At 42.4% G+C, this 24,027-nt stretch overlaps 1 long non-coding RNA gene across 2 annotated transcripts; it reads left to right on the forward strand.

Annotated features, from left to right (window-relative positions):
* The first annotated feature begins 2,343 nt into the window (after positions 1 to 2,343).
* On the forward strand, positions 2,344 to 23,032 carry LOC309528338. 2 transcript variants are annotated; one of them, XR_014217679.1, is made up of 3 exons: positions 2,344 to 3,056; positions 4,683 to 4,794; positions 22,202 to 23,032. It is a non-coding gene; the product is annotated as an uncharacterized lncRNA (long non-coding RNA). The 2 variants fall into 2 exon arrangements; XR_014217680.1 differs by lacking the exon at positions 4,683 to 4,794 and adding an exon at positions 15,042 to 15,126.
* Positions 23,033 to 24,027: the final 995 nt, after the last annotated feature.

Genomic DNA, 24,027 nt, shown 5'->3' on the forward strand with positions numbered 1-24,027 from the left:
TCTGCCCTATTTAGAGGGCTCTAAATATTTTTGCAGGCTAGCCCCCACGTTTTTCCCCCGCATATCAGCTGTTCCTGTTTGTGGGAGATCTTATCTGCATTGCCTGGAGCGTTCTTGCCTTGCTTCTTTGTTGCCTTTGTTCTTGAGCTGCAGGGCACCTCGTGGAATATGCTGTAGAAAAAGCTCCCTTTCTTTTACAGAGAATTTCCAGCATTCGCTGCTAGTGTTGCTTGATTTCTAAACTGCTTGATGTTCAGGAGTTGTTATCTCTAGTTTTGGAGCTGAAACCAATTTGGGGCTTTTCTCCTTCTGGGGGTTTCCCCCCTTTGCGCTCCCTTCCAGCTGCTGCAGTTTAACACCGGAGCTAAAATCACTGTTGTGTGTGTTTTGTGTGCTTTCCTTCCAGCATCTCTTTCACGTCTGCAGTTTTACAGGGAGCTCTGTGTGTTTCGGTGCAAGTTCCCTGCCCTCGGGAGCTTGCCCTGCCTGCTGCTGCATGCCCCCTTCAGAGGAATTTATTCAGCTTTGTGGAGCTTTTTCTGCTGATCCGTTGCTTGCCCTCGGCTGCTGACTGCCTGTTCTGCAAAGGAGCTCAAGGAAGAACGTTTGGCTCCTCTTCGTTATTTCCACGGAGGACGCAGCGCACCCATCCAATCAGGTTTTGCTGTTGGGGCTTCAGGTTTTAGCTAGGGGTTTGTGCAGGGGAGCATGTTGCAATTAGGCGGAATGGCAGCTGTGGGAGGAGAGCGGGCTGCGTTTTGTGCCGGTTGTGTTTCATTTTCTTGCCGGGGTGAGGGGCAGAATTTCTTGTTAAATAATCATTTCAGCAGCGTTCTTGAGGGGGTGAGTGGCTTCCACAGAGCATCGCTTCCTCTACAGGCTGTTTTATTTTCGCGCGGAAGTTTAGACTTGGAAAGCCTCCGTAGCAGCTGCGCCGTTGCCGGGCAACCAGCGCGCCCCGGCCGCCATTTCTTCCGCCCACGTGCCCTTCTGGGCGGCCGCCATTTTACTATAGGCATTCCACGTGGGAAGTAACTTTAGAATCATAGAATCATAGAGTTGGAAGAGACCACAAGGGCCATCGAGTCCAACCCCCTGCCAAGCAGGAAACACCATCAGAGCACTCCTGACATATGGTTGTCAAGCCTCTGCTTAAAGACCTCCAAAGTAGGAGACTCCACCACACTCCTTGGCAGCAAATTCCACTGTCGAACAGCTCTTACTGTCAAGAAGTTCTTCCTAATGTTTAGGTGGAATCTTCTTTCTTGTAGTTTGGATCCATTGCTCCGTGTCCGCTTCTCTGGAGCAGCAGAAAACAACCTTTCTCCCTCCTCTAGGTGACATCCTTTTATATATTTGAACATGGCTATCATATCACCCCTTAACCTCCTCTTCTCCAGGCTAAACCTGCCCAGCTCCCTTAGCCGTTCCTCATAAGGCATCGTTTCCAGGCCTTTGACCATTTTGGTTGCCCTCCTCTGGACACGTTCCAGTTTGTCAGTGTCCTTCTTGAATTGTGGTGCCCAGAACTGGACACAGTACTCCAGGTGTGGTCTGACCAGAGCAGAATACAGTGGCACTATTACTTCCCTTGATCTAGATGCTATACTCCTATTGATGCAGCCCAGAATTGCATTGGCTTTTTTAGCTGCCGCGTCACACTGTTGGCTCATGTCAAGTTTGTGGTCAACCCCACAAACCCTTTACAAACCCTCCCTTTTAAGCTTAACCGGCGAGAAAACCAGGGGAATAAATAACGTTCATAAGGGGTACGTGGGGAATGCCTGCAGGTTTTGCTTTTGAGGCTGCGGAATTTTTCAGTGTTAAAGGGCTAGCGTTAAGTGTTTTCCCACATGCTCATTGCCGCTAGGCAACGGGAACGCATTACGACCGCCATTTTGATTGCCCACGTGGCCTTGCGGCGGCAGCCATTTTAGGAGAGGCAAAACCAGGTGGGAGCTATCTCCTTTTCGAGTGCCCCTCACTTTCTCGTTGGTTATAAATTCAAAAGCAATATAAACAAAGGAAATAAACATAAGCAATATAAACAAAGGATGATGGCGCAATTAAAAGAGCCTAGCTTAAATAAGAGCGCACAAGGGGCTGCAGGGAGCCCTTCCTCTTGGTGCATAAGCTTGTATGGAGCTGGCTACAGCGTCTCTGGCTAGGCTGATCTTAGAATTGATATCCTATAATTAATTTGACTGCTTTTGTTTATACTTACACTCTTGAGAATTTCATTAGTCAATTCATAGTTATAAGGAAAAAGATATCCGGGTTTTATATCATTTGATTTATTAAAGGGCTTCTTCGCCTGCAAAATAATATTTGCATACAGGCCAAACAGGTTTTGCAGGGGGCTTGTGTGCTGTTTTGAATACCTGCGCCAAACATTTGACCAGAGGCAACTGAAATCACGAGAGAAGTATGTGGCAAAGGCGACTGCTTTCAATTCACTGTAAAAATGTGCCTTGTGACTATTTGCATCAGTATATGAACTGACGTTATGCTCTTCATTGGCACCCATCTGTCTTGGGAGACAATGGAAGAGAGAGCCTTTGGGGGCAAAGCCAACATTATGTTATGGTTTTATTTATATTCCGCTTTCTTTTGCCGCCGAAACAGTGGCCGTATGAGAGAAAGATGCAATCAAAGTATGGAAATGCAATCAAAAGGTAAAAGGTAAAGGACCCCTGGATGGTTAAGTCCCGTCAAAGGCGACTATGGGGTTGCGGTGCTCATCTAGATTTCAGGCCGAGGAAGCCGGCGTTTGTCCACAGACAGCTTTCCAGGTCATGTGGCCAGCATGACTCAACTATTTCTGCCGCAAGGGAACACCGTGGTGGAAACCAGAGCACACGGAAGTGCCATTTACCTTCCCGTCGCAGTGGTACCTATTTATCTACTCAAACTGGTGTGCTTTCAAACTGCTAGGTTGGCAGGAGCTGGGACAGCAATAGGAGCTCATACCGTTGTGGGGATTCAAACCGCCGACCTTCTGATCAGCAAGCCCAAGAGGCTCAGTGATTTAGACCACAGCGCCACCCGCATCCCAGGTACAACCCGATCGTCCACTGTATAAATGCTATGAAATAAACCAATAAGCTGCTCACACACCCCCGGAAACCACCACCGATATGTGAAAGTTCTTACTTGTCTTCATGGGTAGAGCTAGCTGGCCAAGCCTAACACCTCCAGCAGACTGCTATTCTGCAGGTGAAGCAGGAAAGATAGTATCCACCTCCCAGCCAGCGATAGTCTTGCTGCTGTTCCTTGCCTCCTGTCAGTTATGGGGTTGTTGGTAAATTTTGCATATGTGTCAGATCATGGAAAGGTAACAGTAAAAGCATACTGTATAGAAGGGATAAAATGCAAAAATGTTTTACAAGTCAATTGCTTCTTCTTTTTTGTTTTGCATTTTTTCTTCTATGGTATGCCTAGTATACTTATTTCAGAGCTTTCCTGGCATGTTTTTTACCCGCTCCTATCCTTCTCCAGCCACGCTTCAACCTTATTTACCTTTGGCTTAATTGTATGTCTGTCCATTTGTTTACTTGTATTGCCATTTTTACCCTGCCTTTCTGTGGCAAGCATCTGCAAGGCAGTTTACAGTGCAAAAATCACCGATCAAAAAACGGGTTGAAATGTGGTCAAAGCCATAACAGAACAGCAACGTACTCTATAAAACATCATAGGTAAAGGTAAAGGGACCCCTGACCGTTAAGTCCAGTCGTGGACGACTCTGGGGTTGCGGCGCTCATCTCACTTTACTGGCCGAGGGAGCCGGCGTTTGTCCGCAGACAGTTTTTCCGGGTCATGTGGCCGGTATGACTAAGCAGCTTCTGGCAAAGCAGAGCAGCGCACGGAAGTGCCATTTACCTTCCTGCCAGAGTGGTACCTATTTATCTACTTTAACTTTGATGTGCTTTCGAACTGCTAGGTTGGCAGGAGCAGGGACCGAGCAACGGGAGCTCACCCCGTCGTGGGGAAAAGCTTTGCGGGGAACTCCTGCAAGGCTCCCCATGCTACGGATGTCTGCCGGGCACGGAGGGCGCTCTGCTTCAGGGCGCCCCTCGCGCTGGGCAGCAGGCTGCTATCCGCAGCGTGGGGAGCCCTGCGGGGAACTCCTGCAGGGCTCCCCACGCTGCGGATGTCTGCCGGGCACGGAGGGCGCTCTGCTTCAGGGCGCCCCTCGCGCTGGGCGGCAGGCTGCTATCCGCAGCCTAGACATCCCTGCGGGACCTCCCGCAGGGCTGCCTAGGCTGTGGATGTGTTCCTGAAGCCTGGAGAGCGAGAGGGGTTGGTGCGCACCGACCCCTCTCGCTCTCCAAGCTTCAGCAAAAGCCTGCATTCGCCCCATAGGACGCCCCCAGATTTCCCCTTTATTTTTGGAGGGGAAAAAGTGCTTCCTATAGGGCGAAAAATACGGTAACTTGTGTGTTCAGCTTTATGCTCTTTGCAAATTTTTAAAAAAGAGAGAAAAGGGCTGTGGCAGGTGTCCAGGGAAAAAGACTTTGACCATTCTGCCCACCATTGAACCCAATATATTCTGACTATACGGAATTTTGGCTTTAGGCATGATCCCTGGAATGCTACTCCCACATAAGTTGTGGGCTTACTGTATCTGAAAGATCCCATTTCAAAACAGATTAAAAAAACTCTCATTGTTGGCTGTTCTACAGTTTGGGTGCCCCGATGGCAAATGCTCTTGCTCGAATCCCCCATACTTGGTGTGGCGAGGGGACCATGCCTTCAGAAACAGCACAGATCTCATGGAGGCTCATACAGAAGAAGGTGAGTTGCTCTCGGGAACAAATCCAATTCAATATGCATCATGCCAAATGTATTTCCTGGCCTTACTAAGGGAATCCTGTCCATTTTTTTACTGCCAAACAAGACTGAAGACGGGAAGACGGTTCTTTGAAATGGCAAAGATTCCTTTATGTCTATACTGCAAAGCCACTAATTGAAGAAGAAAAGGGAGAGGCTTGGCTCCAGACCCAGGCATGACGATGACCTGGTTTGGATTTAATGTTAAATCATACTTTTGAGATGGGTATTTAAGCCCATTTTATTCAAGTGGGGCATTAAAAAAATGTTTTGTTTTTTTACTTAAACCTTGGAACTCATTCACTTGGTACTAAATTATGATTTAGTGTTACATCTGAATGCAGCCGTTATGTGGAGAGAGATGGGCTACAAGTTGATATGTACTCATTTAGCCCACAATTACTGGCTGATCCCGTGATTTCATGGGTTCACTTCCTCCCCCCCCCTTCCCCGGTTCCAATATCATAATCTCCCATTCCCTTCTTCTTTAGAGAAATGAGAGCATTATTATTTTTCCATATACAGAAGAATATTGTGTCCTGAATACTGGGGGAATTTGGCGTTTTCGTAGCGGCATCAGAAGGAGTTATGTATGTTCAGATCATGTGCGACCAACATGCTGCCATAAACTGTGCAGATCCTCCCCAAGAGATGGCCAGACGGAATAATTCCACCATGTTGTTGGCACATATAAACATCAAGGAGACAGCAATAAAAAGGTCTATACTCTGATCCCATGGCAAGAGCTCTGGTTTCACAGCAGCCTCTTTACTGCATAACACTTTTATGACTAAGTAAAAGCTAAAAGTAGCAACTTAAGCATTGGCGAGTAATGGTTAAGGCAAACTTCGATTCCTGACTCAGTTATATTCAGGTAAATGACAGGCTGAGTTCTCATCGCTTTTGACTCTCCCACTTAGTGCAAACATTTCCTGACTTATTTTAAGATCGGGAGTTATTATATATGACTTTAGAGATGACTGATGTCCTCCAGTGGTGTCCAAATGTTTTCAATTACCTTTGATCCAGCAGTGGGGATTATCATTTCACTTCTCCTCCTAACCTCGTGTTCTTTCATACTTATGTCAGAACTGGTCTGCAGCTATTCTCTCAACTACACTTTATTAAATCTGCTTCTCCCACAGAGACATTTCACAAAGCTGTTTTAAAATATACAGGGGGGCAATCCAGATAATGTTAAATACACTTCAGTACCCTTGAAACCAACATTGAATGTATGCTTAGATCCCATTAGTTTCAATTGGAAACTGGAAATCAGGAGCCCAGATTTTACACTTCCTGGGCAATACCCAACTAAGGAATACTCAAAATAGATGTGCTGAAACCAGTGGACTGAATTTCAATAGGTCTACGGTATGAATAACATTTCAGATATTGATTCCTTCCACAGTTCTATTTTCTAATGACACATACAATACCATCCTAAAGCTGCAATCCTATAATACCTACCTGGGAGTAAATCCCATTGGGAAATACTTCTGAGTAGACATGCATAGGATTTATCTTCCAACTGAGTACTTCTAAGTAGGGTAAATGTTTTAAGTAAATATTGGCAATTATCAGAAAGTTAAAAATGACACTTTTTAAAGCTAATTTAAATGCCATTGTTTTCATCAGGACTAAAATGTGACTAACAGTAAAAAAATATTTGCAAGTTTACTTAGAAGTGAAGTCCACTGAGTTCACCAGGGCTTACTCTCACATGAGTATACATAGAGTATACCTTGAGTCTCTGTTAGGGGAAAAGGTGGGATACAAATAATAATAATAATAATAATAATAAGGATTGAAGAGTAACTTTCTCTAGACTGGGCCCAAAAATGCACCCCAGGCTGTTACTAGAGTTAATTCTCTCTGCTTATCCATCCTGGAAAGTAGCAAAAGTGATTAAGGAGCATTATCAAAATGAGAGTGAACGTTAAAGTGGGGAGGGGGGGACAACCTCCAAACCCTCTGAAATAGGAGAAGTGGAAAGAGAGTTAAGAAGGGAGTTTGAAACATAGAATTCTCTATTTCAGGTTTTAAAAACCTTTTTTCTAAGATTTCTCCTACACACACAAAAATAAAACCAGCAGGGGCACAAATGCAATTTCCTGTCCTATCTTTTCCCCCAGTTCATCTTCTGTCTTAGCTATAGTGGTTAAACACTACAAGAGGTTTTCATCAATAATTAACAATTTGCGAGAAATGTTAAGGCTTTGCTATGATGAACTACCTTAATTGTCAAGAACAGACCTATACTCCACCAACAGCTTACAAATCAATATGGATAACCTGATCCAAAACACCCACCCACCTCACTCACACACGAAAACAAAGATCACCACAGCCAATCACAAGCAAACCATCACACCCTAGGCCAACCCCAACCTCTCTCACCACCAAGGGAACACAAGTGAACAACACAAGCAACGCTGACACCAAACTCTACATACATTAAACATAATAGAAACACCGCCACCCAACCCCACCCCCATCCATCTTCCCTCTCTCCACCCCCCTTTCTTTTTTCTTCTCTCCCTAATGCCTCAACAAATGAAACAGATTTGTAAAAATGTTACATGGAAGAAAAAAACACACGAGGCATTACACTTCTGTAAAACAAGAAAATCCTTAATAAAATATTTTTTAAAAAAAGAACAGACCTATACTCCAGACTTTTTTTCAGGAGGAACTCACTAGAACCCAGTTCCAGCACCTCTGGGATGGGTGCCATTGCCACTCTAAGAGAAAGGAGATGTTCATGGTGAGTTCCTGCACCTCTTTTTCTAGAAAAATAGCACTGCCCATACATGGATGGCTTGTACACCCCAGGTAGTGTGGTTGCTGACCTTGAGCCAGACATCCTGCAGAGTCAAGTCAAAAGGGCCTTAGAAAGCACTGCTAATAACAAGGCCAGTGGAAGTGATGGTATTCCAGCTGAACTATTTAAAATTTTAAAAGATGATGCTGTTAAGGTGCTACACTCAATATGCCAGCAAGTTTGGAAAACTCAGCAGTGGCCAGAGGATTGGAGAAGATCAGTCTACATCCCAATCCCAAAGAAGGGCAGTGCCAAAGAATGCTCCAACTACCGCACAGTTGCACTCATTTCACACGCTAGCAAGGTTATGCTTAAAATTCTACAAGGCAGGCTCAAGCAGTATGTGGACCGAGAATTCCCAGAAGTGCAAGCTGGATTTAGAAGAGGCAGAGGAAGCAGAGACCAAATTACAAACATGCGCTGGATTATGGAGAAAGCTAGAGAGTTCCAGAAAGACATCTACTTCTGCTTCATTGACTATGCAGAAGCCTTTGACTGTGTCGACCACAGCAAACTATGGCAAGTTCTTAAAGAAATGGGAGTGCCTGATCACCTCATTTGTCTCCTGCGAAATCTCTATGTGGGACAAGAAGCTACAGTTAGAACTGGATAGGGAAGAACTGATTGGTTCAAAATTGGGAAAGGAGTACGGCAAGGCTGTATATTGTCTCCCTGCTTATTTAACTTATATGCAGAATTCATCATGCGAAAGGCTGGGCTGGATGAATTCGAAGCCGGAATTAAGATTGCCGGAAAAAATATCAACAACCTCACATATGCAGATGGCACAACCTTGATGGCAGAAAGTGAGGAGAAATTAAAGAAGCTTTTAATGAGGGTGAAAGAGGAGAGCGCAAAATATGGTTTGAAGCTCAACATCAAAAAAACGAAGATCATGGCCACTGGTCCCATCTCCTCCTGGCGAATAGAAGGGGAAGAAATGGAGGCAGTGAGAGATTTTACTTTCTTGGGCTCCATGATCACTGCAGATGGTGACAGCAGTCACGAAATTAAAAGATGCCTGCTCCTTGGGAGAAAGGCGATGGCAAAGCTAGACAGCATCTTAAAAAGCAGAGACATCACCTTGTCAACAAAGGTCCGTATAGTTAAAGCTATGGTTTTCCCGGTAGTGATATATGGAAGTGAGAGCTGGACCATAAAGAAGGCTGATCGCCGAAGAATTGATGCTTTTGAATTATGGTGCTTGAGGAGACTCTTGAGAGTCCCATGGACTGCAAGAAGATCAAACCTCTCCATTCTGAAGGAAATCAGCCCGGAGTGCTCACTGGAAGGACAGATCGTGAAGCTGAGGCTCCAATACTTTGGCCACCTCATGAGAAGAGAAGACTCCCTGGAAAAGACCCTTATGTTGGGAAAGATGGAGGGCACAAGGAGAAGGGGACGACAGAGGACGAGATGGTTCGATAGTGTTCTCGAAGCTACCAGCATGAGTTTGACCAAAATGCGGGAGGCAGTGGAAGACAGGAGTGCCTGGCGTGCTCTGGTCCATGGGGTCACAAAGAGTCGGACACAACTAAACAACAACTGCATACTCTGTGCATTTTCATGGAATGATGCCATCTACCATCCCTTACTGTTAAAAGCATGCTCTACAAAGCTGTTAAATCAGAGTACTTTGATAACTGCCAATTTTATTCTCTTGAAGGAAACAGGTCAACAGGACTGAACTGAAGGGTTCCTATATATCTTGGTTCTGGATAACAGCCTAAGTGATTTATTCAATGCGTTGCTTATGACAGGCTCTGTTAACACAAACGTGAAACGCAGTGCCACAATCCAGCCAGGAGTTTCCAGAACTCTTACTTTAGCTAACATAAAATAACTTGGTACCCAATGATGAGCAATTAGATGCCCACTCTGCTAAACACCTGGACTACAAAAGGTGCTGAATCACTATCTTTTTTTAAACAAAATTTACAAAATAGGGACAACGGAGAGGGGATTATTGCATCTGGATTTTTATTAACGCAACGATTCCACCTCCTTATGCTTTAGCGCTAAATATATCTTTATGGTACTCACACTCCACCTCGGTGATGATAATGCTCTGAATTATTTTATGCGACCAGCTGCTTTTGTTTTTGTACTCCTTATCACTTCTACAAACCAGGGACATATTAGCTGTTATCAGGTATCGCAGTACAGTGTGGCACCCCCCTTATTCTCATTAAGGTTTTACATTCTCAAGTGGGGGGCTTGTTTTCTCTTGCTCAGCCACTTTCTGAGACGTGGCAGGAAGCTGTGTGTCAGCAATATTATATTTGGTTTCAAACATCCCAGGGGAGAGGGTGATTTTTGAAATGAGCTCAGAGTATAATGGATCCCATGGCATAATGAAGCTTTCACAATGTACTGTACTGTGGTTGGGAGGAAGTCAGTATTCTGTCGCTTATCTAATCAGGTATGATACACATTTTTTAGGATTGCTGTAAGTCTATGCTGACTTGAATGAAGGCATAATATAAGACCAAGAGGTTTGTCTTTTAAACATCTGGGTGTCCCAGGCTAATAAGGTTCTGATCTACTATGGAGGACAAGGCAGTGGGGACCACTTCACATTCAAAACACACACACACACACTCACACCTCCAGCCACAGCTATTAAGATAAGCTCAGAGAGTCCTTTTCACATGTACAGTACCCAGTCTGAAGGGCTGGAACACACATTTTGTGTGTTCTTGGTGGCTATTCCAGTTGTAGGACTCTTGTCCCTATAAGTCCGCAGAAGTCCATATTCAAATGAGTTTAAAGGAATGGGGAAATTCATACAGGAAGTTCAAGGTAGTTAATGTACTGATTGATTAATCAGTTAAAGCCCATATGGATAATCAATAATTTAATATTTATTTAATAAATAAATCTCATATGGAATCTGCTTACAAAACCCCAAGAGCCATCTCACATTATGCCTGCAGCAGCAGCCACTGCAGCCCATCTCCTTCCTCCATGACCAGGATTCCTAATTTTTGGCATTTCTTTCCCATCTCCTCCCCAATCTGTATGTACTATTCTGTTCTTAGTTAAAGGCTGCATACACAACTCTCTCCCCTCCCCCCCCCAAAAAAAAATATTCAGGGATTCTTTCTCTGCGGATTTGTTCCAGCTAATTTGTTAGTTTTTACTCTAAACTGCTATTTTTAGGAAACGCGGGTATAATTGCAGATTGCTTGTTTCAGAGGGTGGAATTAATTTCGCTGCATGAAAACATGCTAAATTTTCCTAGTAGCATATTTTCAGTCTATATATAACATGATGCATTCCAAGGAACAAAACATACGATCGATAGCTGGAGGGGAAATTTATGGCATTGCATGTTAAATAAAAACACTTTCTAATGCAGATTTCCAAAACAGAAGGCAGCATTCATAGGCAAACCATTCCCTGTGTATTTACCATGCTATTTTGGCATCAGATCTGTAAGGAAAGGGAAATACAACAAACAGCAGCTAGAAAAACTGATGTTCCAGAGGAGAAAACAATGTGGGTTCCTATTCTTAGGCTACAGTATGTACCCATTTATAGCACAAAAATAATATTTTTTCCTTACCTGGAGACATTCACACTTGTCTCCAACGTTCTGCTTTCAATCTAGATTGATTCTAGATCCCACTGTACATAATAATAATAATTTATTATTTATACCCCGCCCATCGGGCTGGGCTTCCCCAGCCACTCTGGGCGGCTTCCAAGAAAATATTAAAATACAGTAATACCTTGAGCCATTCGGTTGTCTTCTCAGTTTTGTGTGCCCGTTCATTTCAGTGGAGGGTGTGCATGCAAAGGAAGGCATGTAAAGCTCAGCTCCTTCAGTTTAAATGAGCTTGAAGGTTCATACAGGAGGTCCAGGGAACTTCATGTATTCATTTGGTCACCTGCACTCATTACTACTTAATGGACTCTATGGGCATGACCCAACCATAGCTAAGAACTTTGAATTTAAGTTGTGGGACTTTGTTGAAATCTCTTCCCCTGAAACCCATGGCATTTGCAAGGGCTCAATTATGCTCTGTGTTCCACTCACATCACATCAGCTTATCATGACCAGTGCTTGCTTACTAAATAAATGCTAAACACATTGTGGTTGGTTACCTAGGCTGGAGTGCTGAATCCCTTATATCTTGCAGGCGCCATCCCCACCCTCATCTTTGTTTTGTACACAAAAGCCATTCCAGTTGGCAAATACGTGCAGCGCAATGGCCCCGTAACATATTGACACATCAATCTAAAGCATTACTCGACACCAGAAAAGGACAGTCCTCCTAAATCATGGCCCTTAACTTGCTCAATGACTGCTGCAGTGATCTGACTGCCACAGCGCTTGTTACAGATCTAGATCAATACCTTGTAGAGGCTTAGGGTGCACAAACTGCATTTCCTTAAGCGCATAGTTGCTTAGATCTAGCACAAAAAGCATTTGGCATTAATCACCTTGGCAAGCTGGATATATGTTTCAATCAGACCTTTTGTGTCAAGGCTACAAAGAACGTCAATGCCACCCTTAACGCCCACCACATGCTGGTTATCAGGCAATCTCGGAGAAACAAATCTTTTTATTAACCAAACAACCTCCTGGATCTGACCTGAGAACAACAAAACATTAAACAAAACCCCATAGCCATGCCAGCCAGCATTCTTTATCCTTATTCAGAAGAATAGAAAAATGTATCATCTTTGTTTTCCAATGCATTTGTGAATTCTCAAAACAAAAATATTTTAACATTTTCAATCTAATCAGAACAGGCAAGGATACATAACATGTAAAATATGCGTCCTAAATCCCAACTATCAAATCAGTTTATCTGAGATGGAGAAGAAAACAAAAAGCATAACAATACCAATCAAACATGCATAAACCCCTCAACAGATTACCTCAAAATTATCCAGAATTATCCCCAAAAGGGTGGAGGGTCGAATCTCTTACGAGCCTAAGTGCATAATGAAAACCTTATATTCATCTAAATTTTGAATACAGATTAAAAATAATGGAAATGGGGATTCCCTGAAAAAGTCATTAGTTCTGGGGATCACAAATTTTAATGATCTTTGTTTATTTGGGTCACTGAGTAACTTCAAATGAAAGCTAAGTTAAAAATTGATGGGAGCACAGTTCCTTATTTCTGAAATAAAAGTTCACTATTATATAATTTTACCAAACCATCCCTTTGGGCTTCTTATTTGAATCTGACCATCCAAAGCCTAAGTTTGTTCAGTAAGTTCAGCCTCAGTTTGTTCTGTGCCCCATCTCTAAAGTGAAGTTAATATATTAATACATGATATTAACAGTTTCCTTTCTACCCCTTCAGGCACTCCCCTAATAGTTTAGCTTTATTACTATACTGGCCAGAGTCCATAACAGAATCGCAAAAACACAACCCATACATAAAATGGTTAAAAATATTACTCATATCTGAGAAATTGTTTCCCAGAAGAAATGTGAGGTTGTTCTTATTACTGTGATGATGACTGCAGACTCTCTAAATCATGCAAAAGATTTGGCTGGGTAGTTCCATTCAATATCTGAAATTCTTCCCCTTTAGGGTCTGGCCTACTTTTTAAGACATCCTTATCCTTAGCTTCAGAATGCTCCCTTATATTCTGGGTACTTTCAGACTGTTAGCATTTTGCAGGAGGTATTCAAGCACAAACAGAGAAATATGGCTTTGCGAATTAAAATGTACTAAAGTGCTCTGTTGCCCCTGGTGCAACAAATTCACTTCAAATAAAACTGGACCGTTTGCAGTTTGGAAAGTGACGGGGAATTGCAATGAAAAGTGTGGAGTGAATGAATGATTGACAGGAAGATGTACAAAGACCCTGCCTGCAATTGCTGCAAGCCCTGGGAGTGACCACAAGCCCTACCTGCTTCCCACACACCTTCTGGCTTCCTCTTTCTTCCCTGTCCTTTGCACCCTGGACTCTCTCACTCTCTGAAGGGATGCAAAGCAGGCAGATGAAGCAGGAATGGAGAGACAATGCACCCTCCCAGTGACCCCACCCTCTCTGACCTACTGGATTGTTCATTGAGAGGCTTCATTGCAACAAGCAAAAGACAAGAGATTTACAGCACCTTTTATTATCTGAATTTCCCAGCTGCTCAGTTAATTTATTAACAAGAGCAACTCCTGAGCTTTAATCTCATCCTTGAGTCCAGCGCTGCAAGTTTCCATTTCCTTCTGCACTTTTTCTGTGCAGAAAAGGTGCTTATTTGCAAAAGCCATCACAACGTTACTAATAGCTTTACTTTTTGCAGAAAACTTAGCCAAAGAAAGCAATTTTGTGCTCTGTTAGATTTTAGCTGCCTCGATTCTGCCAAAATGAAACCCTTCCATTAAGTAAGGGTTAAAGTAAGTTGGGGAACAGATGTTCGTATCTATGGGGACATCCTGGAAAAAGAAGGTGGCATTTAATATATAGTTATTTAAAGGCGCTGTGGTCTAAACCACTGAGCCTAGGGCTTGCCGATCAGAAGGTCGGTGGTTCGAATCCCCGTGATGGGGTGAGCTCCCGTTGCTCAGTCCCTGCCCACCTAGTAGTTCGAAAGCATGTCAAAGTGCAAGTAGATAAATAGGTACCACTCCAGCGGGAAGGTAAACGGCATTTCCGTGCGCTGCTCTGGTTCGCCAGAAGCGGCTTAGTCATGCTGGCCACATGACCTGGAAGTGGTACGCCGGCTCCCTTGGCCAATAACGCGAGATGAGCGCCACAACCCCAGAGTTGGCCACGACTGGACCTAATGGTCAGGAGTCCCTTTACCTTTATTCTGTTGTTTCAGCTGAAAGAAGCTCAGACATCTCAATGATAAGACAGCCCATGCTCTCAGGCTTACAACCTAAATGGCACCACATAAAAATGAGACGTATGGGTTGGGTGAGGGAGCACTAGTTCTTGAAACAATATTGAAAGGAGAAATTTGGAAAGGAGCTACCATACGTTGCTGGTCTTTCAGCAGAGCCCTAGTGGCTGTTTCCCCTTTTCTTATCTCCCCAAAGTATCCAGTCAAACAACTGAGTTCCCTCTGCTACAGGAACTGTCCTGAAACTAATTTTGGGTCTGGTCAGTACCCCTGAAATAGGGTTGCCATATTTCAAAAAGTACAAACCAGGACACTCCTGGGTTTTTTAAAAAGTTGTTTAGCTTAGGCAGCCCTACCCTGTAGTAAACAGCCTAGAAGTTGGTTACAGAATGGGCTTGATCCCCATATCGGCCACCTACTTGCAGGGGGTTGGACTAGATGACCTGCAGAGGTCCTTTCCAACTCACCATACCACACCAAATTCAAAAAACAAAAGGCAGATATAAATGTAATGCAGACATAAATAAAAAAGACTGTATAGCAAATTAATCCAATTGGGTATCTTTCCCACAGACAGATCAAACAGATCCACTGACAAGAGCATTTTGTTGTAAAGGACGCGTCTCTTATTAAGAAATGAGTGCCTTACACCTACAAGGTTAGAACCAATCCATAAAATCAATTGTTATTGTTTGTTATATGAAAGCCTTACTTTCCAATGTGTCATCATGCCTTGCAAGACAAAATATCTGAAGCCTTGGCAGTATATGCTATTGTAAAACCTCGGGGTTTTTTTGTTTTTACTGTTTATTATTCTGGCAAGGGTGTTTATGGCTCAGTGACTTTGCCCAAACAAGTTTCAGGTTTGCTAACAGTCATTATTTTGTCTTCAGGGTGCAATTTATATACATTACAGGGAAAACAAACTCCAGTTGGACCAACGTTAAATATATTAAAAGGCACTTTTAGAAATGTCCAGCCTTGCAAGCAATCTTATAAGTGGAAAGTAACCAACTCCTGAATCAGCACTCTGCTAATTGCTCTTTGCTGGATATCTTCCCTGTAATAAGCACAGGGTAAAGGGGTGCCATGAACATAACTTCTGTAAAATGACTGGAACTGTATCACATTACTTGCTCAATCTGCAGGTTCTGTGGTTATTGCCCACCAGCAGTTGGTCACTTTGTTTGTATACAGCTTTTCCGTATACACTACGATGGAAGCAGTTCGCAACAAAGCATGAAAAAATCCAACAGAAATATGCAAAATACAAATGCAGAAACACTACATTATCATTCATATTGTCCCTCTATAAGAGACAAAACAATCTCATAGTAAGTACCTAACAAAAAGCACTTCTAAATCAAAATAAACGAATTAAAATTCATGACTAAAAAGAGTAAAGACACCCTTCTGATCTAGGAGGTAGCAGCAATAGAATAACATATTTTAAAAGGTTGAAAAGAGAAGCAACAGCAATACTGGGTGCTGCAGAAGCCCCCTCTGTCCTCTATGGTCAAAAGCTCTCTTCTCTAGCATGTGTCAGTCATCATGGTCTGTCCATCATCTTGTTACAACCATACCTATGAATGCTCTGTTTGATTAAAAACAGCTTGCAGGGGAGGCTTGGTTTCTCCAGTGTGGATACAAACAACTAATTAAAACAGGCACCTTCAGTGACCACATACCAATGACACCCATGCAAATTACAGTGGTACCTCGGGTTAAGTACTTAATTCGTTCCGGAGGTTCGTTCTTAACCTGAAACTGTTCTTAACCTGAAGCACCACTTTAGCTAATGGGGCCTCCTGCTGCCGCGCCGCTGGAGCACGATTTCTGTTCTGATCCTGAAGCAAAGTTCTTAACCTGAAGCACGATTTCTGGGCTGACGGAGTCTGTAACCTGAAGCGTATGTAACCTGAGGTACCACTGTACAAAGTTGACTGCAAATACCTACAAACAATTTGCCCATGTGTTGCTGATCAATATGTTTCGGCTAATTATTGGACTTCAGATGCTGTTGGAGTAGAACGCTCATCATTCCTGATCCTTGCCATGCTGGCCGGGGCTGATCCGAGTTGGAGTTCAACAACAACTGGAGTGGCGCAGGTTCCCTACTCCTTTGCCAGGCTGTCATCTGCCAATGATTGATAAAAAAATGTCTCACTAAATGAATCCTACTTCCACAACCAAAACGTTGACTAAGCTGTATTCTTGCTCAGTCCATGAGAGAATAGGAAATTTTGTATAGAATAGCAATTACGTAAATCCAAGAAAGCATGTTGTGTTTTCTGTTCTGAAAGAGGTATATTTGAATTAATCTTAATAGATAAGTAGGGCTATAAACTATTTTTTATATTTTTTTATTCAAAATCATAACAAGACATATTATCCAAAAACATATCATCCTTATTTCCCTTCCCCCCATTTTTCCTCCCTCCCCCCTCCCACACAAAACCCCCCCACCCCCGACTTCCCTCAGTTCCAGTCTTTGCTTTGTCTAAGAATGCTGTTTTCTGCATGTTATAAAGTTGTATAGATCCTCAAACTATTTAGCTGATTATTATCTGTAGGGCTATGAAGTATTAAAGAATTTGCTATTGATCGTTTTGCATGCCAAGGAAGTGATTCATCAGCTATATTTAACTAAATCTGCATATTAACCAAACCTCAATGAAAGCACCTTTAGAGATACTGAAGAAGCAAGAATGACCATAACTTAGAATACTCCATGCTACAAAGAGGCAGTGGGGCGGGGGAATCTTTAATGCTTTGTTTGTCACTTTTGGGTTGGAGTGTTGTTTGAGACCTTTTGCTGTGGGGGTTGCTGATGCTGGTTTTTTTGTATCTATTTTAGATCTTTTTGTGATTTATGTGGAAATAGTTTAGTTTCTTTTTGTGTTTTTAATGCTCTGTTTAGTGTTTATGACTACTTTTGTCACGCTGTAGTTGTGTTTTTTTTTTCATGCTGCAAGCTGCCTTGAGCATGGTATGAACTAAGGAAAGGTGGCATACAAAATATATATATGTATGTATGCATGCATGCATGCCAATACCTAAAACAGAAACCAGAACCAAAATAATCTAAAACAAACATAAACAAGTGAGCTCTTAAATCAAAACCCTCCAATTAAAGTTGAACCTTTGTGGGAAAATGATTGCTTGTACATGAGAGCATGAGCAAAGTTCTTATTGTTGCAGGGTGATTTCATAGCTAGAAGCATCCTTGGAGCATGAACAGCGCGTGAACAGCTCGTGCTGTCCTATATGATTGGTTAACGTAGCATGGCCTGATGCTCGCATGAAGGTCCTTATCTGCTGGCTAGAAACAAATTGCTTGGCTTGTATTTTGTATCTTTCTGATTTCACACAATAAAAGCTGTGCTGCATTAGCCCTAGGAGCAGCAATATTTCGGAACCTATCATGGTGTGAGACTGATTTTTCTTTGGATGCCGAGCTGCAACTCGACAAACCTTGCAGATTAAAATTGGTCCATTGGATTGGTTAACTAAAACCTAAAAGACGCACAATGGAAGCCCATTGATTTTAATGAGATTTACTTCTGAATAAGCATACATAAGTTTGCTCTGTTAATCTATGAGTCTATTGATCACAATTTGCAGGCCTAATTATTCACAGTGACTACATTTGAATGGCATGCATGGTGCAATGTGAATACGTTGCAGTGAACCTTGGGTTCACATGCTACTCCTCCACTCGTCCTGTGTGGTCAAGTGGAATTCTGGAAACTTTCATTTCTGCTTTTGTTTAACTGTAGCTTGTGTCTGACTCTGAACCAGCAAACTGTGGTTAAGAATACATGAACTATGGTTTGTCTGAAACAAACAAACTTGAAACCACAGTTCTTTGTACTTCTGATATATGGCACATGATTTTCATTACAGCATAGACATGCGGACCATATCATAGAAAGAATGTTGTATTATATTTAAACATTACAAAGAGTCTTGTGGTACCTTACAAAACTTAACAATTTTTGCTTTAGTCATTAAGGTGCCATGCGGCACTTTGTTGCTTTTGCTATAACAGACTAAGAAAACACATCCCAGTTCTTGAAGCATGCCATTTTATATTTACAATAAAAATAGTGAATTGTTTGGCAGGTAATATTGTATTCATGGTCTTTTACAGTTTCGGGGGGGGGGATGGCAGGGGTATGCATACCCCTAAACATTTTGTGAATCTTTGTACTTTTGTACATTTACTGTATTTATTTTCCCCGATTTGAACTATAAAATGGTGATTTTCTTGAGTCAAAATGAGAGTGCCCCTAAACATTTTGGCACTGATCCTTTATAAGGAAAATGAAAGGCAGCAAATGAAATTTCTCTGAGCATTCAATGGGTTGAATCTAGATCTTGCCACCCCTAGTGTAGACCTATTGAAATCAACAGGATTCAAATTAGTCATGACTAACTGGTAATTAGGTCCAGTCGTGACCGACTCTGGGGTTGCGGCGCTCATCTTGCTTTATTGGCTGAGGGAGCCGGTGTACAGCTTCCGGGTCATGTGGCCAGCAGGACTAAGCCGCTTCTGGCGAACCAGAGCAGCGCACGGAAACGCCGTTAACTTCCCGCTGGAGCAGTACTTATTTATCTACTTGCACTTTGAAGTGCTTTCAAACTGTTAGGTTGGCAGGAGCAGGAACCAAGCAACTGACTAACTGAAGTCCCTTTAATTTCAGTGTGATCCAAGTCTAGATCCAACCCAACATCTTCCTGCAAAGATTTTTCTTCTATTGATGGTTGGGGTTTTTCTAGAAACAAACATCCAATAATAAGATGAAGAGGTCTTTGAATGCCTGCAGAGGACTAAATAAAGCACAGTATGATTCTATTGCAGCAACACAGGCAGCGGAGTGATATGGTCAAATTCTGTACCAGGCGATGGAAGAACCAGTTGTCAAAGATGCCAGATTCAATCAAGAATATATTTGGCTCAAAGTGACAGGTGTCAAATGTACAGAGAACATGGGAAGAGAACCTAATTTCTTCCTGACAGAGAAACAAAAAGGGTCATAAAAGAGAATATTACTACTAGTCTTTCAGCTAAATGGTAGCATTCAGATTCTAGTCAGCACCAGAGAAATTCAGTTGACATTACACCTGAATGCTGTCTCTTTTCCTGCCAGCAAAGATGATGAAAGGAAGAAGATGAACTGTAGAGGAAAATACACTACACATCCAATTTCTTCAACCTTTCCTCATAGGCTGGTTTACAGACCCCTCAGCATCTCCACTGCATTCTTCTGAGCACATTCCAGTTTCTCGATATCCCTCTAAAATAGCAAAACCCAGAAGGATACAGGGAGGAATTTGACTTCATGCTCTTCGGATTGCTCTGTCAGGGTAAACGGGAGCATACCATTTGGGGGTTCTCCTGACCCTCCAGAGTGGATTTAGGGGAGGTATAGTGCAGAGAGAGCCATTGCACTATGAGAAGCCCTTGTGCTGGCTTCTACTAGTGTGCCAGATTAGTTGCATCATATAGCCCACACTGTACCAGCTTCCCATGAAGAGTATCACAGGGGATATTGTAAAAAAAAAACTTGCTAGTAATTCCATCAAAAAGGGAGAAAAGGTTAGTCTACCACAAGGGTGTCCAGGCTTTTTTCAAAGGGGGCCAGATTTGATGAGGTGAAGGGCTGTGAGGGCTGACCAAAGGGCCAACCGAAGTTGTTGACTTTTTTAGGATTGAAGTTGCTGAGGAGCTTTTTTTAGGATTGAACTGCCACAAGGGCTGGATTAAACCGACCAGCAGGCCAGATTAGGGCCCCAAAACAGACTTTGGACATGCCTGGCATAGCATGACATATTCTTAAGAAACACATACAGTGGTACCTTGGGTTAAGTACTTAATTCGTTCCGGAGGTCCGTACTTAACCTGAAACTGTTCTTAACCTGAAGAACCACTTTAGCTAATGGGGCCTCCCGCTGCCACCGCGCCGCCACTGCACAATTTCTGTTCTCATCCTGAAGCAAAGTTCTTAACCTGAGGTACTATTTCTGGGTTAGCGGAGTCTGTAACCTGAAGCGTATGTAACCTGAAGCGTATGTAACCCAAGGTTCCACTGTATGAGCTCCTTGTAACCATAGAGGGCTTTCCCTCTAAATATGTAGAGACAATGGGCAATGGATTTTGGGTATAACATCAAGTATGATGCTTGGGTGAAATTGTGGAATGAGAGTTTAAAATTCACAGCATGTAGCACCTTAAAAGGAAATGTACTGAAAATGATGTACCTCTGGTACCTAACACCTGTCAAGCTAGCAAAAATGTATAAGATGAGCAGTAAAATATGTTGGAAATGTAAAATGATGGAGATTTTTTCCACATGTGGTGGACATGTGAGAAAACGAAACAATTTTGGGATTTAATTTATAATGAACTGAAAAAGATGTTCAAATATACCTTCCCCAAAAAGCCGGAAACTTTTTTGCTAGGCTTGATGGGAGAGGAAAAAGAAAAAGTAGACCATTTATGTATGCTACGACTGCTGCGAGAACTTTGTTAGCCCAAAAATGGAAAGTACAGGAATTACCAACAGTGAAGAAGTGGCAGACGAAGATGGTGGATTACGCGGAACTAGCAAAACTGACCTACAGGACCCGTAACCAGGAGGAAACAAAGTTCTGAAGAGAGTGGAGTAAATTTGCGGAGTATATAACTAATAACTGTATAAGTCTGAAGACATTAAAGGTAAAGGTAAAGGTACCCCTGACCATTAGGTCCAGTCGTGACCGACTCTGAGGTTGCGGCGCTCATCTTGCTTTATTGGCTGAGGGAGACGGTGTACAGCTTCCGGGTCATGTGGCCAGCATGACTAAGCTGCTTCTGGCAAACCAGAGCAGTGCACAGAAACACCATTTACCTTCCCGCCGGAGTGGTACCTATTTATCTACTTGCACTTTGACGTGCTAGGTTGGCAGGAGCAGGGACTGAGCAACGAGAGCTCACCCCGTCATGGGGATTCGAACCATCGATCGTCCGATCGGCAAGTCCTAGGCTTTGTGGTTTAACCCACAGCGCCACCCACGTCCCCTGAAGACATTAGCAGCACTGAAATAAATCTTGGGATGTGGACTGGATATTATTGTGAAACTGTGGAAAGGGGATTGTAGTAAGAAAACCTGCTGAAGGGAGGGAGGGAAGTCAGTGCTCGGCAGAGTGTCGAGAAAGAAAGTGGGTATATGATCATGGAATAGTATTGTATTTGGTTTGTTTATATGAAATGAAAAATTAATAAAAAGCATTTAAACAAATATGTAGAGACTGATCTACATATGATCTATTCTAAAATTATTATTTTTTTAAATTCCAGGTATTGATGTTAAGCTGACTGGTTGATATTTACCTGGCTCCTGGTTCTTCTATCTTTCGAAGGTCAGGACTATGGGATGGGTTTTAATAGGTAGGAGAGGATATATTAATTGCAATTTATACTTCCAAGCACCTATGTGTGTGGGTGGAACAGTTTCAAAATCCCACCCTTGGCAGCAAAGTTAAAAAGCATAGGAATTAAGCTGCAAAGCCTTGTTTTGAGCAACTCCAGCTATGAAATAAACTGGCGCTCCTTTCTTACCTCGCTTAATAAACAATCAGGCAACAACCTGGGAAGTAAGCTTAGAAACATACTTTACTTCTAATGTTGCATTGGTTCACAGCAATGACAGCAGTGAAAACTATTAAGGCAGAATACTTCTATTTACAGGATAACCAGCTTCAGGCATGCACCTAAAGCTGGAGCAAGCACGGAGATGTCTGCATCCTTCAAAGATCAAAGGAAGAAAGAGAGGAACAGGGAGTAGTACTATATGCTCCTTTCTCTTCAATATAGGAGGGGAAATGACATCACACAGAGCCCTCTCTACGAATTGCATTTCTATGGTTTGAGTATCTGCCTATCAACAATACAGCTCTGTGGACTTAGCCCCTTCTCATGCTAACTGGTAAGAATATGCATTTGTTAGGTTTGGCTGCTAAACTCCCACAAGGACAACATTTATCCACCTCCACTTTCAATCTCACTGCACTTTGCTCATTCTCCGGTAATTTTTGAAATGATAGACAGACACTGCAAGATCATAATTCAGAAGTGTCAGATGCAATAGCACTTCGTATTGTAGTGGTAACCCGGAAAATGGGAATTGAATTTAACAAGCCCAACTTGGGACATATGGTTCCCCCTGAGGGTTCTTCCACAGCTTTTGGGTAGCATGAACACCAGGGAATTGCTGCATAACTGCTAGTCTCCCCACAGGAAAAGATGAACCAGCTGGAAAAGCTTTAGCGATCTTATCTATGCCTCGGGGAACCTGCGTTTGTCTTCACAGCCAATAACCTTATGTTAGTTGGGAAGCTTTCCAGTTCCTCCTCACTGTTATTGTTTGGTTTCCCTCATTCCCTAGGAGATTAAATACAGGAAAATAGGATCTAAGCTGATCAAATTCAGCAGGCTGCTTTGGAGATTTTTTTTTTATCCCTTTTGAGGTTACCAGAAGAAAGGTATATAAAGGATATATTTCCTGGTTCCTACACAAAGAAATACATTGTCAAACAAAGATATCATGCTATTTAGCTACTTAAAAAAAAAAAGATTATTCAGAAATTTCCAGGTTATTACAATAAAGAGTGTAATTGTTTGAAATCAATAATGGTTCTTAATAAAATTAGTGTTGGAAAATTCATTACTTTGAGGAAAGAGGAAAGGGGAAAGGGTAGGATGAAGGAGAAAAGTGTTTCCCTTGAACTCTCTCAGCTCCATACAGAGAAACTGTCCCTCTTGTGCTGCAGGATGTCTTTATTTCATCCCCCCCTGCCTTTGGCTCCAAGACCAAACACAGCAAGACAAAGTTCATTACCGGAGTCCTAGTTTTATTTTATTCTATTGGAACTTTGAGACAAACTCTACCTAAGCCCTGCTAGCTGATAACAAGGCAGCATACTAGTGTGAATTTTCTGCAGGTGGCCCTGCTCAGTTACTCAAGTTGCTTTTGGAGAGTAAAACACTTCCCTGCTCCTGAATTCCCAGGCATAATATGAGCATCAAATAAGACACCCTGCCAGTCCCTACAGTTATTTTACTTAGGCGTTATAATGCCAGAGTAGGAAGCAACTGAGGTTTGGCATGACTCTGCGGTGGAAGGGAATTATTTAAGCTTTAATCAAAGTTGATCTAAAGTGATGTGTATAGAGAGGAATTATTATGAGTTTTCCCTAAAGGGATAGGTTAATTTACTCAACCCTAATGTTTCTCTTAGAATTAGCTGCTTCTTATCTGCTATCCCCATGGAGAAAATTAAAATATATGTCTGAAAAATCTGATGTCTCCTTCACTGACTGCTAGTGAAAATCATAAAAAGATTATTTTAAGATATGCATAATTTGACAATGGAATAGCATTTCAGGAACAAAGCAGGTATCAAGTTTTTGTTTTAGTAAGCCTTTTGTTTTAGTAAGCCTTTTGTGTTCCCATTTAGTATTTTTATGCTGTGAACTGCTGTGAACCCTGTGATCTTCAGATGAAAAATGGTATAC

Source organism: Podarcis vaucheri (assembly GCF_965113315.1).
Source record: "Podarcis vaucheri genome assembly, chromosome: 3".
NCBI classification, from domain to species: Eukaryota; Metazoa; Chordata; class Lepidosauria; order Squamata; family Lacertidae; genus Podarcis; species Podarcis vaucheri.